This window comes from Babylonia areolata, chromosome 5, assembly GCF_041734735.1.
Source record: "Babylonia areolata isolate BAREFJ2019XMU chromosome 5, ASM4173473v1, whole genome shotgun sequence".
NCBI classification, from domain to species: domain Eukaryota; kingdom Metazoa; phylum Mollusca; class Gastropoda; order Neogastropoda; family Buccinidae; genus Babylonia; species Babylonia areolata.
The window spans coordinates 26,737,351-26,749,850 of record NC_134880.1 but is presented as its reverse complement, the minus strand read 5'-3'; the positions used below and the strand labels follow the sequence as shown (position 1 = coordinate 26,749,850).

The window sequence follows — 12,500 nt, the reverse complement described above, 5'->3', positions numbered from 1 at the left end:
TAATTTCCCTAACAATGTTGGACTTAATCGAATGCAATCAAACGTAAGTTTTGTTATTATCGAATATAAAACAATATAATCAATTTTTCTTGTGGGTTCCTGGGTACCACTAACAGAAAATGATTTAAAAAAAACACATGACGAGGAAGAGTAAAAGAAATAAAGGTTATGTCAGCTCTATTGCTTGTTCATACCTTTCGTTTGTTTATAACTCGTGCTGCATTGTCTAAATTCATAATTATATATCCGCCAAATATCTATTATTTATATATGATTATGTACATTAATCAAGTCAGGACTTAATGCAAGCCTGTATGTATTGTGACATTTTCAGATAAGATACTGTGTAAACCAAGAAGAGTTGGGAATGGTGTTGCCATTATTGTTCGAGCAGTGCTTGTCGTGTCTCCATTGCCGTGACCGTGATTGATTTTGCTGGTACTGCTCTAAATCATTCAAAATAACATCAACTCAAACTGAACGAATACCTAACAACACGATTCCACCAACACAACACCACCCAGACAAAGCCCCATTCCTACCCCACCACCTCACCCGACCACCACCCCCGCCCCCCCTTTATTTTCTTCTTCTTTTTTTTTTTTTTTTTGTCAAGAATTAATTTCCGATTCACAACGTTTCCTTAACCATCCCAACGCTTAAACCGTTGGCTTCCCAGCAACCGCCTCTATCTATCCCCCGCTCAAGAGGCGCCGTTACCCCCCCCCCCCCCCCCGCCCCAGCCCCATCCCCACCTCTACCGCCGCCACCGCCACCACCACCACCACCATCTGCCCTCTCTATCAACGTCTGATTTACATGGCACGATCAACAAATTCCTGGACAACATCTCAAACACTAACCCTCCCCCCCACCCCCACCCCCCAATTCAACGCGAACCCGTCCGCAAAGATTTCAAACCATTTTTCGAACGGCAAGTCTTGTTTCCGGTCTTTGTTCGGAGCAACTTGTCCCTACTTCTGCCTTCTTTGGAGTCAACAGCTTTTTTGGAGAGGGTCCCTATTTTTACGATGGAACATTGAAAGGATTAGAGAGATAACTTACGGGGTGTGGTTGCTGATATAAAAGTGGTGAGTGAAGGGGGGTTGTGGCAGTCGCAAATCATGTGTCAGTGTGGTGCTGCTGGGGGGTGGGGGGTGGAGAAGGGGTGGGTAGGAGTGGGACTCGTTGTTTCGTTATTTAACTTAGGAGTGTTTGAAGACTTTTGTGTGTGTGTGTGTGTGTGTGTGTGTGTGTGTGGATTGCTCGGTTGGCAGGTTAGAAGTGTGTATTCTTGGGTTGGTGTTGATAAATATTTCTTGTGACCCCGGTACACTTGGTAAAAAAAGACATATTCTATTCTATTCTATAAAGCATTATTTTCTTCTCTCTTTTAAAAAAAAATCATTTCTCTCTTCCTCCCTCTTTCCCTTTTTCTTTCTTTCCTTTTTTTCTTCTTGCTGTTGGATCCGTCTTTTATTTTTTTTCCAAACTATGTTTTTTTAAATTCCTTCCATATTAAATTCATTGCTCTGAGAGTGAGAGATAGAAAGATAGAGAAAGGCAGACATCCAGGCTCACATACAGAGACACAGACACATAAAATCCGAGACAGAAAAACAAGAGAAAAGGACATACAGACAGAGAGAAAAAAAAAGCAGGACTTTCTGAAGTGGTTTATTAATATATATATATATATATATATATATATATATATATATATATATATATACATTGTCATTGACAAAGAAGCAAAGGTAGGAGAGATATCGAGAAGGAAGGAAGGAAGGAAGGCGAGAGATGGATAGGGGTGGGGGGTGGAGAGGGAGGAGGGCGGGGGTAACGAGAAATATGGAACCGGAGGTCAGAAGCGAAATCAATCAAGTCGGCAACTGTAATATATTACACAGCAGTTTGACGTACTGCATCTTGCCAGAGAGAAATGATTGATACCGGTACACTTGCTTGTTTGTTTACGGTTTCTACGACCCCCCTCCTCTTTTTCTTGTAATTCTGCTCCTCCACCACCCTCTCCTCCTCCCTCTCCTCCTCCTCCTTCCTCACCTTCTCCTCTTTATTTACTTGTATTTCTGCTACTCTACCGCCTCCTCGACCCCATCTCCCTCCTCCTCTCCCTCCTAACGTCCCTCCTCCTCCCCCTTCTCCTCCTTCTTCTTCTCCTCCTCCTCTTTCTTCTCCTCTTCCTCCTCTTTCTCCTCTTCTTCTTTCTCCTCCTCCTCTTTCTCTTCGTTTCCTTCTCCTCCTCCTTCTTCTAACCGTCCTTTCTTTTTCCCTTTCCTTCCTTTTCTTTCTGACTGTCTCCGTGGAAGTGATATTACTTGGTTACAGTCCATGAATCATCGCCGTGAGATGTCTCCTTTTCCCAATATTTGTGTGCTTGCACGTGCGAGAGCGAGCGCGCGCGCGCGCGCGCGTGTGTGTTTGGTGATTTATGGTCTGCATGCCAAAGGAATATCACCCCGCATTGAGACATTGAGAAGGAGAGAGGGAGGCAGGTGGAGAGAGAGAGAGAGAGAGAGAGAGAGAGAGAGAGAGAGAGAGAGAGAGAGAGAGAGAGAGAGAGTCAGACAGACAAACAGGTAGGCAAAGAGAAGACATGAAGAGACATTTACAAGTATGGGCAGGCAGAGATTGAGACATAACACACAGACACAGACACACAGACACACACACTCATGTATCTATCTATCTCTCTATCTATCTATCTATTTACACACACACACACACACACACACACACACACACACACACACACACACACACACACACACACATATATATATATATATATATATATATATATATATATATATATATATATATATATATATATATACGCATAGTCCCACGTTCTGATCACATTGCTCCTCACCTCCGCGCTCTACATTGGCTCCCCATTGAAGCGAGAATTAAATACAAAGTTGCGAGTCTCTGCTATTCTGCTTTCCACTCCGCAGGACCTACATATCTTTCTGACCTTATCACTCCCGCAAGAAATCTCCGCTCTTCCTCTGAATGTAACCTTTTGGCGGCAGGGGGAGGGTTTTTTTTTTTTAGAAAGAGTGGTCATGAATGTTTTATGTAACTTGTAATAATTTTTCTTTCACGTTAAGCGCCCTGAGCTCTTAGAGAGAAAGGGCGCCATATAAACGTACATTATATATATATATATATATATATATATATATATATATATATATATATATATATATATATATATATATAACACGCGCGCACAGACATACGTTTTCTTTTTAACTCTTTCATAACGAAGACAACGCTCATCTTGATAAAAGGCGTGCGTTCGTTCGTCTGCAATCAGAAACGCAAACAGCTCTTATCAAAGAGAAAGAAAGCAACCAAAGCTAACAGGACCTCTTAATTGGCAAACCAACGCGCAGATCCAGTCTGTTCGCAGGTGGTTTATGGACCCAACGTGCCTTTGAAGTGAGAAACAGGGCAGATTAGACGCGCAGGTTAGCAGCAAAGGATTAATCGGCGTGTTCGTGTCGGCTTTCGCTTGTTTTCTCCTTTGCGTGCGCAAAGAGTTAATCTCACCGGGTGTCACCCAGGGCTGGCATTTGGTGTTAGGATAAATAATGCCCGTCCAACAGATGCTTCTGAGAGCGCCAAGGCTTGCACGTTGGGCGTGTCTTGTTCTACAGAGAGGGAGCGAGAGAAAGTGAGAGAGAGAGAGAGAGAACAGACACACAGACACACAGATAGACAGAGAGTGGTGAAAAGACGGAAGTAACAGAAAGTGAGAGAGAGAGGGAGGGAGAGAGAGCTCAAAACTCAAAGGAGATGGAGAGAGAGGGAGAGAGAAAGGGAGAAAGGTGGGACAAAGAGAGATACAAAGAGAAAGAGGGAAAGACAGAGAGAGAGAGAGAGCTCAGAACTCAAAGAAGATGGAGAGAGAGGGAGAGAGAAAGGGGGGACAAAGAGAGATACAAAGAGAGAGAGAGAGAGCTCAGAACTCAAAGGAGAGGGAGAGAGAGAGAGAAAGGGAGAAGGGGCAAAGAGAGATACAAAGAGAGAGAGGGAAAGACAGAGAGAACACAGGAGAGAGAGAGAGAGAGAGAGAGAGAGAGAGAGAGAGAGAGAGAGAGGTAGACAGACAAATCGATATAAAAGAGGTGGAGGAAGAGAGGAAGAGAGTGAGCATGAGAAAGAGATACAAAGAAAGAGACAGAGAGAGAGAGGCAGAGACACAGACAGAGAGACAAAGAGAGACAGACAGAGACAGACAGACAGACAGACAAGCACAGAGAAACAGAGAATTAACATGATTACATGCAAAGCCATTCCCTGTATCTGTTTTCTCTATCATAACTTTTCCCTTCGCTGTGTTTGTCCTGGACCTTGCAAATCTGTTCCTATCTGTCGCTTTGAGAACGCACGTTGAATAAAAAAAAAAAAAAAAAAAAAAAATGCAAAAAAATATATATCTAATATAATATAATAAAAAATGAAATAAAACTGGCGAAAATATATAGCAGTATTGTAAACACCATTCACAATTGCCAATTGAAAAGCTGTTTACATGCATTTCACAGGATGTAAACGTTAGCAGCGGGTGTATTCGTCTTCAACAGAACACGCGTATTCTCTCTCACAGTCTCACTGTGTATGCCTCTCTCCGTCTCTGTCTGTCTATCGCTCTCTCTCTCTCTCTCTCTCTCTCTAACAGCATGTCTCCAGTCTGTCTGTTTTCTATTATCTCTATCTGCAAATCTGCCTACCAGTAAATTCTCCCTTCTTCTCTCCATCCCTCTTTTCTATAAGTCCTTTAAAAAAAAAAACACACAAGCCAACATTCAGTGCTTTTTTGCAATTGGCAGCGTGTTCAAAATAATTGTGTTGAGCTAATGCTCACACACACACACACACACACACATCCACAGCAAACCACTCTGCTGTACACATTGTGAATGCAAGCTTTACAAAAAAAGCCAAAGATAAAAGCGAGATACGGCAGATTGTAGTAGGAAGTTTGTAAACATTCGTTCAGTCCTAAAGGTAAATAGGGAAATCTGTCAGATTTGTTTTAAACCCTGGCTGGAAGCCCCTGTTAATCATAATATAGCCACCCCCTCCCCCCTCTCTCCACACACACATCCCATGCCCCCGCCTCCCCCCTCCATTTTGTGTTAAAGCATTGATGTTAACGGAAATGTATAATGGATTCTGATCAAGCCGTCCCAACCAATAAAATGATATGAATATATAAACAGTTACATAAATGAATGAATAAATGAGTGATTGAATGAAGGATCGAATAAGGAGACAAGGAATGAATTACAAATAAATAGCTAGCTAGACAGATCGATAAATAAATTAATAAATAAATAAATACATGAAAATGGGGTAGTGGGTCGATGACTCACTTGTCTGTTTTTCTTATTTCTTTTTTGTTACTGTGTGTGTGTGTATATATATATATATAGACAGAGAGAGAGAGAGAAGGGGGGAAGAGAGAGAGAGTTGAAAGCTTTATTTTAGTCTTCCGTGTAATTCGCTGGTTATCAAACTATGATAAACATTTGCATATGATCTCTCTCTCTCTCTCTCTCTCTGTATGTGTATGTATGTGTGTGTGTGAACCAAGGTTTTTGTGGGATACTTCACACATCATTCCCGGATGTGAAGGTTTTCATGGTGATGTAAAAAACTATTCGATTCAAGTCTGGGTGCATTCGATTTGCATGAAAAGATAAATGATAAGCACCATGCCGTTTTAAACACAGCACCACATAATTTCGCAATAAAAATGCTACCAAACTTCCATCGAAATGTTGTTGTTTTTTTGTTTTGGGGGGGCTTTTTTTTTTTTTTTTTTTTCGTTATTAGACGGGATGTGTTTTACAAATGTTCGCAAGCACGCTCAACGAAAGACTCAAGGGAGGCAATGATGTTTGCACTTCGGGGTCACCAAGAGTAAGTCAGCTTTGGAAAGAAGGGCAAAAGGTTAATAAATTTATCAACGTTGGTAATACTGATTCGGCCAATAGACTTAAAAGGCTTTTTTTTGTTTTTAAAGTAGCATTCAACGCTTTCTAAACAATAATAAAACAATTGCTGTTTGACAGACAGACAGACAGACAGAGAGAGAGAGAGAGAGAGAGAGAGAGGAGAGGCAGGATAATATTACTCACGTTTCATTCAATTATACAACAAGGAATGTGAGGAAAATTCATTTGGCTGATGACTAACCCCAAATGCGCGAAAAACAAAATGAAACAATCTCAATGTCATTGGAATGTTTGTCAGCGGCTAAATTAAAGCTGTGGTGACAGCTACCGGTAATTGTTTGGTGTTTTTTTTTTAATCCCAAGGGAAAGAAACAACAACAACAAAACATCAGTATCAGTAGCTCAAGAAGGCATCACTGCGTTCGGTCAAATCCATATACGCTGCACCACATCTGTTTTTTGGGGGTTACCCCATGCGCTTAGTCAGGCCTTGATAAAAGATAAAATACAAACTAAATTTAAAAAAAAGAAGAAAGAAAACAAGAAGACAACAATGCATGGAACAAATGACAGGTAACAGTTCCACGTGACAGTTGTTTGGCTCCAAATGTTGCAGATAATGTTTATGTACGTGTGACAGTCTCCTGACCACTGTGTGTGTGTGTGTGTGTGTGTGTGTGTGTGTATTTACATGACTGACTTTTTTTTTCTTTTCTTTTTTTTTTTTAAAGGTGTCCAGTTGGCACGTACATGTAATGGGAATTGCATTGTCCTAATAAATAATTCAATTATATTTCATTTCTTCTGTTGCCGTTTGTTTTCTTTCAGGGCAATATAATAAAAACCGAATCTTTTTTTCTGAGCATAGGGTAACTCGAAAATAAGGATAAAGAAATCAATTTGTTTTTGTTTTTTTAATAAGAAAAAAATAAATACTGACAGCCTGTCTCTTCCCCTCTGCTTATGCATGTATGCATGTATGTTTATCTCTCTCTCTCTCTCTCTCTCTCTCTCTCTCTCTCTATATATATATATATATATATATATATATGCAAACGCACGCACATAAAGACGGATGTGTGTGTGTGTGTGTGTGTGTGTGTGTGTGTGTGTGTGTGTGTTTCTATTTGTTCACGTCCCCCCACCCCCTCCATCTCTCTGTGTCCGTGTGGCTGCATGGATGTGCGTATATGCGTGACTCAAAGAGTGCGTGCGTAAGTGCGTGCATACTTGCGTGCGTAAGCGCAGACGTGCGTAACTGCTTGCGTGTGTGTGTGTGTGTGTGTGCGTATGTGTGTGTGTGCGTGTTTGTGTGTGTGTGCGTGCGTGCGTGTGTGTGTGCGTGCGTGCGTGTGTGCGTGCGTGTGTGTGTGTGCGTATGTGTGTGTGTCTGTGTGTGTGTGTGTGTGTGCGTGCGTGCGTGCGTGCGTGTGTGTGTGTGTGTGAGTGCGTGCGTGCGTGCGTGTGTGTGTGCATGCGTGCGTGCGTGCGTGCGTGCGTGCGTGTGTGTGTGTGTGTGTGTGTGGGTGTGTCCTCATCCTCTCTTTTTTCAGCTCAGCTCAAACTCGTCTTTTAATTAACAAGGAGACCAGCCACCCTGCTTCTCCCCTATCTCTCCTCCCCTTCACGCTGCTTCCTTGCCAATCGGCCGCTCTTTTCATCAGCCTCGGGGGCTTGCGTGTGGGGGGCCGAATAGCTCCCTCAGCCTTGGAAGCCATGACAGAGGCGCTTTAACTCTTTCACCGCCAGGTTTCTGTGTGAAAAAAACACTCCCCAGCGCCAAGTAGTCTAGATCTGATGCTCTCAGTCAGTCACAACGGGCTTCCGTTCATGTTAAAACAACAACATGGACTTGTTCGCTTCATAACTCGGTCAATGAGCAAAGGTTCGTCATTGTTGTATAGGCAGGGAACACTGGCAGCAGCTGTCAAGTTTTTGTTACGATTTGAACAAATGGTCTTACCAATAATTATGATCCCTCGATGTTGACAAAAGTCACCTATGGCGGTGAAAGAGTTAACAGCTGTTGTTGCACCCACATTTGTCGCCTTGCTGAATTTGTCGCCGAGGCCTCGTTTCAAAACGTTTCGATGAAACGTATTTAGTTGTTGTTGTTGTAGCTGTTGTTGTGTCTGTTCGGATGTTGTTGTTGCTGTTGCTAGCAACAGGTGTTCTCTGCTTCCCCCGTTCCATGATGTGTCGCCCCAGTTGGAGAATGATTTTGTCGCGCCAGTGACGCTTTATGCTGGGCAGTTGCTTACAACTGCTGGTATCTGTTTGAAAAAAAAATCGAGTTGCGCAACACCAGAGGGTGCAAAAGGGAAAAGACATACATACAGAGACACAGACTGGGAAAGACACATTCATTAAAATGAAATGGAGGTGGAGGGGGGGGGGGGGGGGGTGATGTTTACAGCACTCGCTTGGTGGGGGTGATGTTCTGAATTATGTGTGTACTGCTGGTTGCTATGCGCCAGACTTTGGGTTCGGATGTAGGTGTGTTTGTTTGTTTGTTTGGTTTTTTTTCCCCTCTTGCATGGCCCCAGGCGTTGCCCATGAATTGTGATGCTGAGGGCTGGGAGATTCCTCTGGTGACGCCTCATCTTATGTACTGTCGTGACACCGCACAGGAGAATTGGATCACGCTAGTTTCTGTTTCGTTTGTGCCTGTTTGTCCGTTTCTTGTCCGTCTGTCTGTCTGTCTGTCTCTGACCGTCTTTCATTTCGCCTCTGTGTCTCTGTCTATCTGCCTCGTTCTCCTTCTCTCCATTCCTGTCTGTCTTGTTTTGTTTTTTTTATATTATAATTATTATTTATTTATTTATTTATTTATTTATTTATGTACGCTTATCTATTATTTATTCACCTTTTTTTCTCTCTCTCAAGGCCTGACTAAGCGCGTTGGGTTACGCTGCTGGTCAGGCATCTGCTTGGCAGATGTGGTGTGGCGTATATGGATTTGTCCGATCGCAGTGACGCCTCCTTGAGCTACTGAAACTGAAACTGAAACTTGTCTTGTTTGCCTTCCTCTTCATCTTTCGTGCTCTCTGTCTGCATGTATGCCTGACTCTCTTTGTCTGTCTCTCTTTCTTCCTCCCTCTCTCTTCCACCTTCTTTCTGTGTCTCTGTTACTCTCTGTATCTGTCTGTCTGTCTGTCGGTCGGTTTGTCAGTCTCTGTCTCTGTCTCTCTGTCTGTCTCTGTCTCTTTCTCTCTCTCCCCTCTCTCTCTCTCTCTCTCTCTCTCACCCCATCAGAGTCATTCCCGATGCTGCAATTTCCAGCTGTCGCTTGTCAGATCAAAGGGCCATCACTCTTTCCTCCACCCCCCCCACCCCCCCCCCGAACCCCTCTTCCCCTCCTCCGCCACCCATAACCCTATCCCCTTTCCACTGTATCAGACATGATTTTCATTAACGTTTGGCATGCAGGAACGTCCTGGAAGAGGAAAAATAGGTCACTTTTTTTTTGTTGAGAAGTAAGTGGATGCGTAAAATTTCTGCAAATGAGCAGGTTAGTCTCAGCATCCTTGGAAGTCTCTTTCCCGCTTGGTCACTTCATTTACTCGAGGAGACGTCACTGCGTTCGGAGAAAACCATATACGCTACACCACATCTGCTCAGCAGATGCTTGACAAGCAGCGTAGCCCAACGCGCTTAGTCAGGGCTTGAGAGGAAAACAAGACGAGAATAAGTAAAATAAGATTCACAAGTAAATAGATAGATAAGTAATTAAAGCAATGAATTGATAATTCAAATTAGTAAATAATGAATAAATAAATAAAAAAAATAACCAACTCATTAGCTAAGTAACTAGGTAACTAACTAAATAGATAAATAAATAAATAAATAAGTTAACATAACAACAAAATGATAATTATGACACATAATAGAATACAATAAATAAGTAGAGGAGAAGAACAACTATATAAGTAATTAAAGCAATGGATTCAAAATTCAAATTAGTAAACAATAAATAAATAAATAAATACGTAAATAAATAAATAAATAACCAACTCACTAGCAAAGTAACTAGGTAACTAACTAAATAGTTAAATAAATCGTTAAATAAAAAATATAAATAAGTTAACATAACAAAATGATAATTATGACACATAATAGAATACAATAAATAAGTAGAGGAGAAGAACAACTATATAAGTAATTAAAGCAATGGATTCAAAATTCAAATTAGTAAACAATAAATAAGTAAGTAAATAAATAAGTAAATAAATTAATAAATAATAAATGAATAAATAACCAACTCACTAGCTAAGTAGCTAGGTAACTAACTAAGTAACTAACTAACTAAATAAATAAATAAATACATACATAAATACATAAATAAATGAATAAATAAAGAAGTTAACAAAACAACAAAATGATAATTATGATACAGAATAGAATACAATGAATAAGTATAGGAGAAGAAGAACAAAACAAAAACGCGATGTTGATGAACACAGTGCTCTGGTATCATATCTGATGTATGCTTATCAAACCACAGGCCCTGGATGGCATTTCGTTTTCTTCTACTTTTCTCAACAAAGAGTTTGTAATTTTTTTTTTTTTAAGATGAGAGTCCATTCCCGCTGGTGTTGGTTCAGCTTGTGGCCTTGAGAGTGAGACAGACTGTGCGAGACAGATACAAGAGTCCTAGAGTCCTGGAGACAAAGAGACTGAGACAGAGACACAGATACACAGAGACTGTCTGCAGTACTATTGTCGCTGACTCTTGATATACTTCTCTCTTGTGTGTGTGTGTGTGTGTGTGTCTGTTTCTCTCTCTGTACCTATCACACACACACACACACACACACACACACACACACACACACAAACCTGTACGTGCGCGCCCACACATGCACACACATGTGGGCACAAGCACGCCTCAAGCACACAGAGACAGAAAGAAATGAAAAGAAAGAAGAAAAAAAAGACACGGGAGAGAGAGAGAGGGGAGAGAGAGAGAGAGAGAGAGAGAGAGAGACAGACAGACAGACAGACAGCCAGACAGACAGAGACAGAGACGGAGACAGAGACGGAGACAGAGAGGCAGAAACATAATATCCAGAGACATATACGGACACACTGAGACAGAAAAGTTTGATTTCTGCAGTCCTGCCATTTCCGGCCATACAAGAGCCGGCACTACAAACGCGGTCCCTGCCTGACTGATGGAGTGATTTATGGTGGCAAGATCTCTGATACCTCCAAGGACATAAAACTGGAAGACCCAGGGATCGTCTGTATACTACTACTGCTCTCTCTGATGTATATGTCCGTGTTTACCTGTCTGGTCTGTATGTATGTCTCTCTGGTTGTTCGTTTGCATGTCTGACTGTCTGTCTCTCTTTTTTTTTTTTTTTTTTGTCACACATACATACAAACACAAGCATAGACACCCAGCCACAGGCACAGACACACAGACACAGACACTAACACACACACACACACACACACACACATACACACACACACGCACGCACGCACGCACACATGCACATAGGAGCACAAGCCCCCCAACCTCCGAACTATCAGTACCTCAGTAATGAAGATTTAAAATCTTCAAAGATGCTGATTTTTGTTTTAAACATCACGTACTATCGCACGACACTCAAACGCCTAGTGATATATAACTATCACCAACTACAGGAAGCAACTATTCTCTTCACCCTCAACCCAAAACACAACCACTTCTTCGACATCAAGAGTTCCTCGGTCGTCGCTCAAGAATGAACACAAAAATTCGAAAAAAAACCCAGCCATCACCGTATAATAACCATTTCCGTCATGACCATGACCATCACCACCACTAACACCTCTCCTCTCCACCAGACTCAGTTACACCTTCAGTGTCATCAACACCTTTATCACCGCTCAGGGGAAAGAAAAACAACACCCTAAACAACTAAAAGTTTCAAACTGGTGAACATGGGAACTTGAATATATTATCCAGATAATTTTAATATCCTGAAAATTACCATACATAGGATTTTTAAAAAAAGGTATTTTTATAAACTGTCGAGTCTGGAAACCGTTATAATGATTTCTGAAATATAGTAATAGATTTGCTACCATGAATCACATAATCGAAAAAAATATAACACACATGTCAAATGGCTAAGTGATGTTCACATTGGGCAAGTTATGTTCGCTATTTTCATCACTATTAAGTGTCATATGAATCATCCTCTCCCATGAAGCCTGAGTGCTGTCAGGGCAGGCAGTCCAGGCTTTTAATCAACGTACAGAGGTGGTAGAACACTCTCCAACTCTCCAAATCGGAGTAATTAGCGCTAATCAATTAATCAGCAGATCACCCATTGCGCCACTGCAGCAGATCCTCTGCAATAAAACTCCCCCGTTGGACGATTGGCAAAATGCATCACTCAAGAGGTCAAGGTCGATCTCTGAGCTGAACAATTTTCATTGGCCAAATAGTCACACACGCGCCATCGCGAATCAACCCACTTCCACATTCCCCAACGCAAACTTATGACTTTTTTT

The 12,500-nt window shown here is 41.7% G+C and overlaps 1 protein-coding gene across 2 annotated transcripts in view; it reads right to left on the bottom strand.

Annotated features, from left to right (window-relative positions):
• LOC143282433 (zwei Ig domain protein zig-8-like) overlaps positions 1-12,500 on the bottom strand; it is a 429,025-nt gene that overhangs the window by 77,222 nt on the left and 339,303 nt on the right. The window lies entirely within an intron of this gene.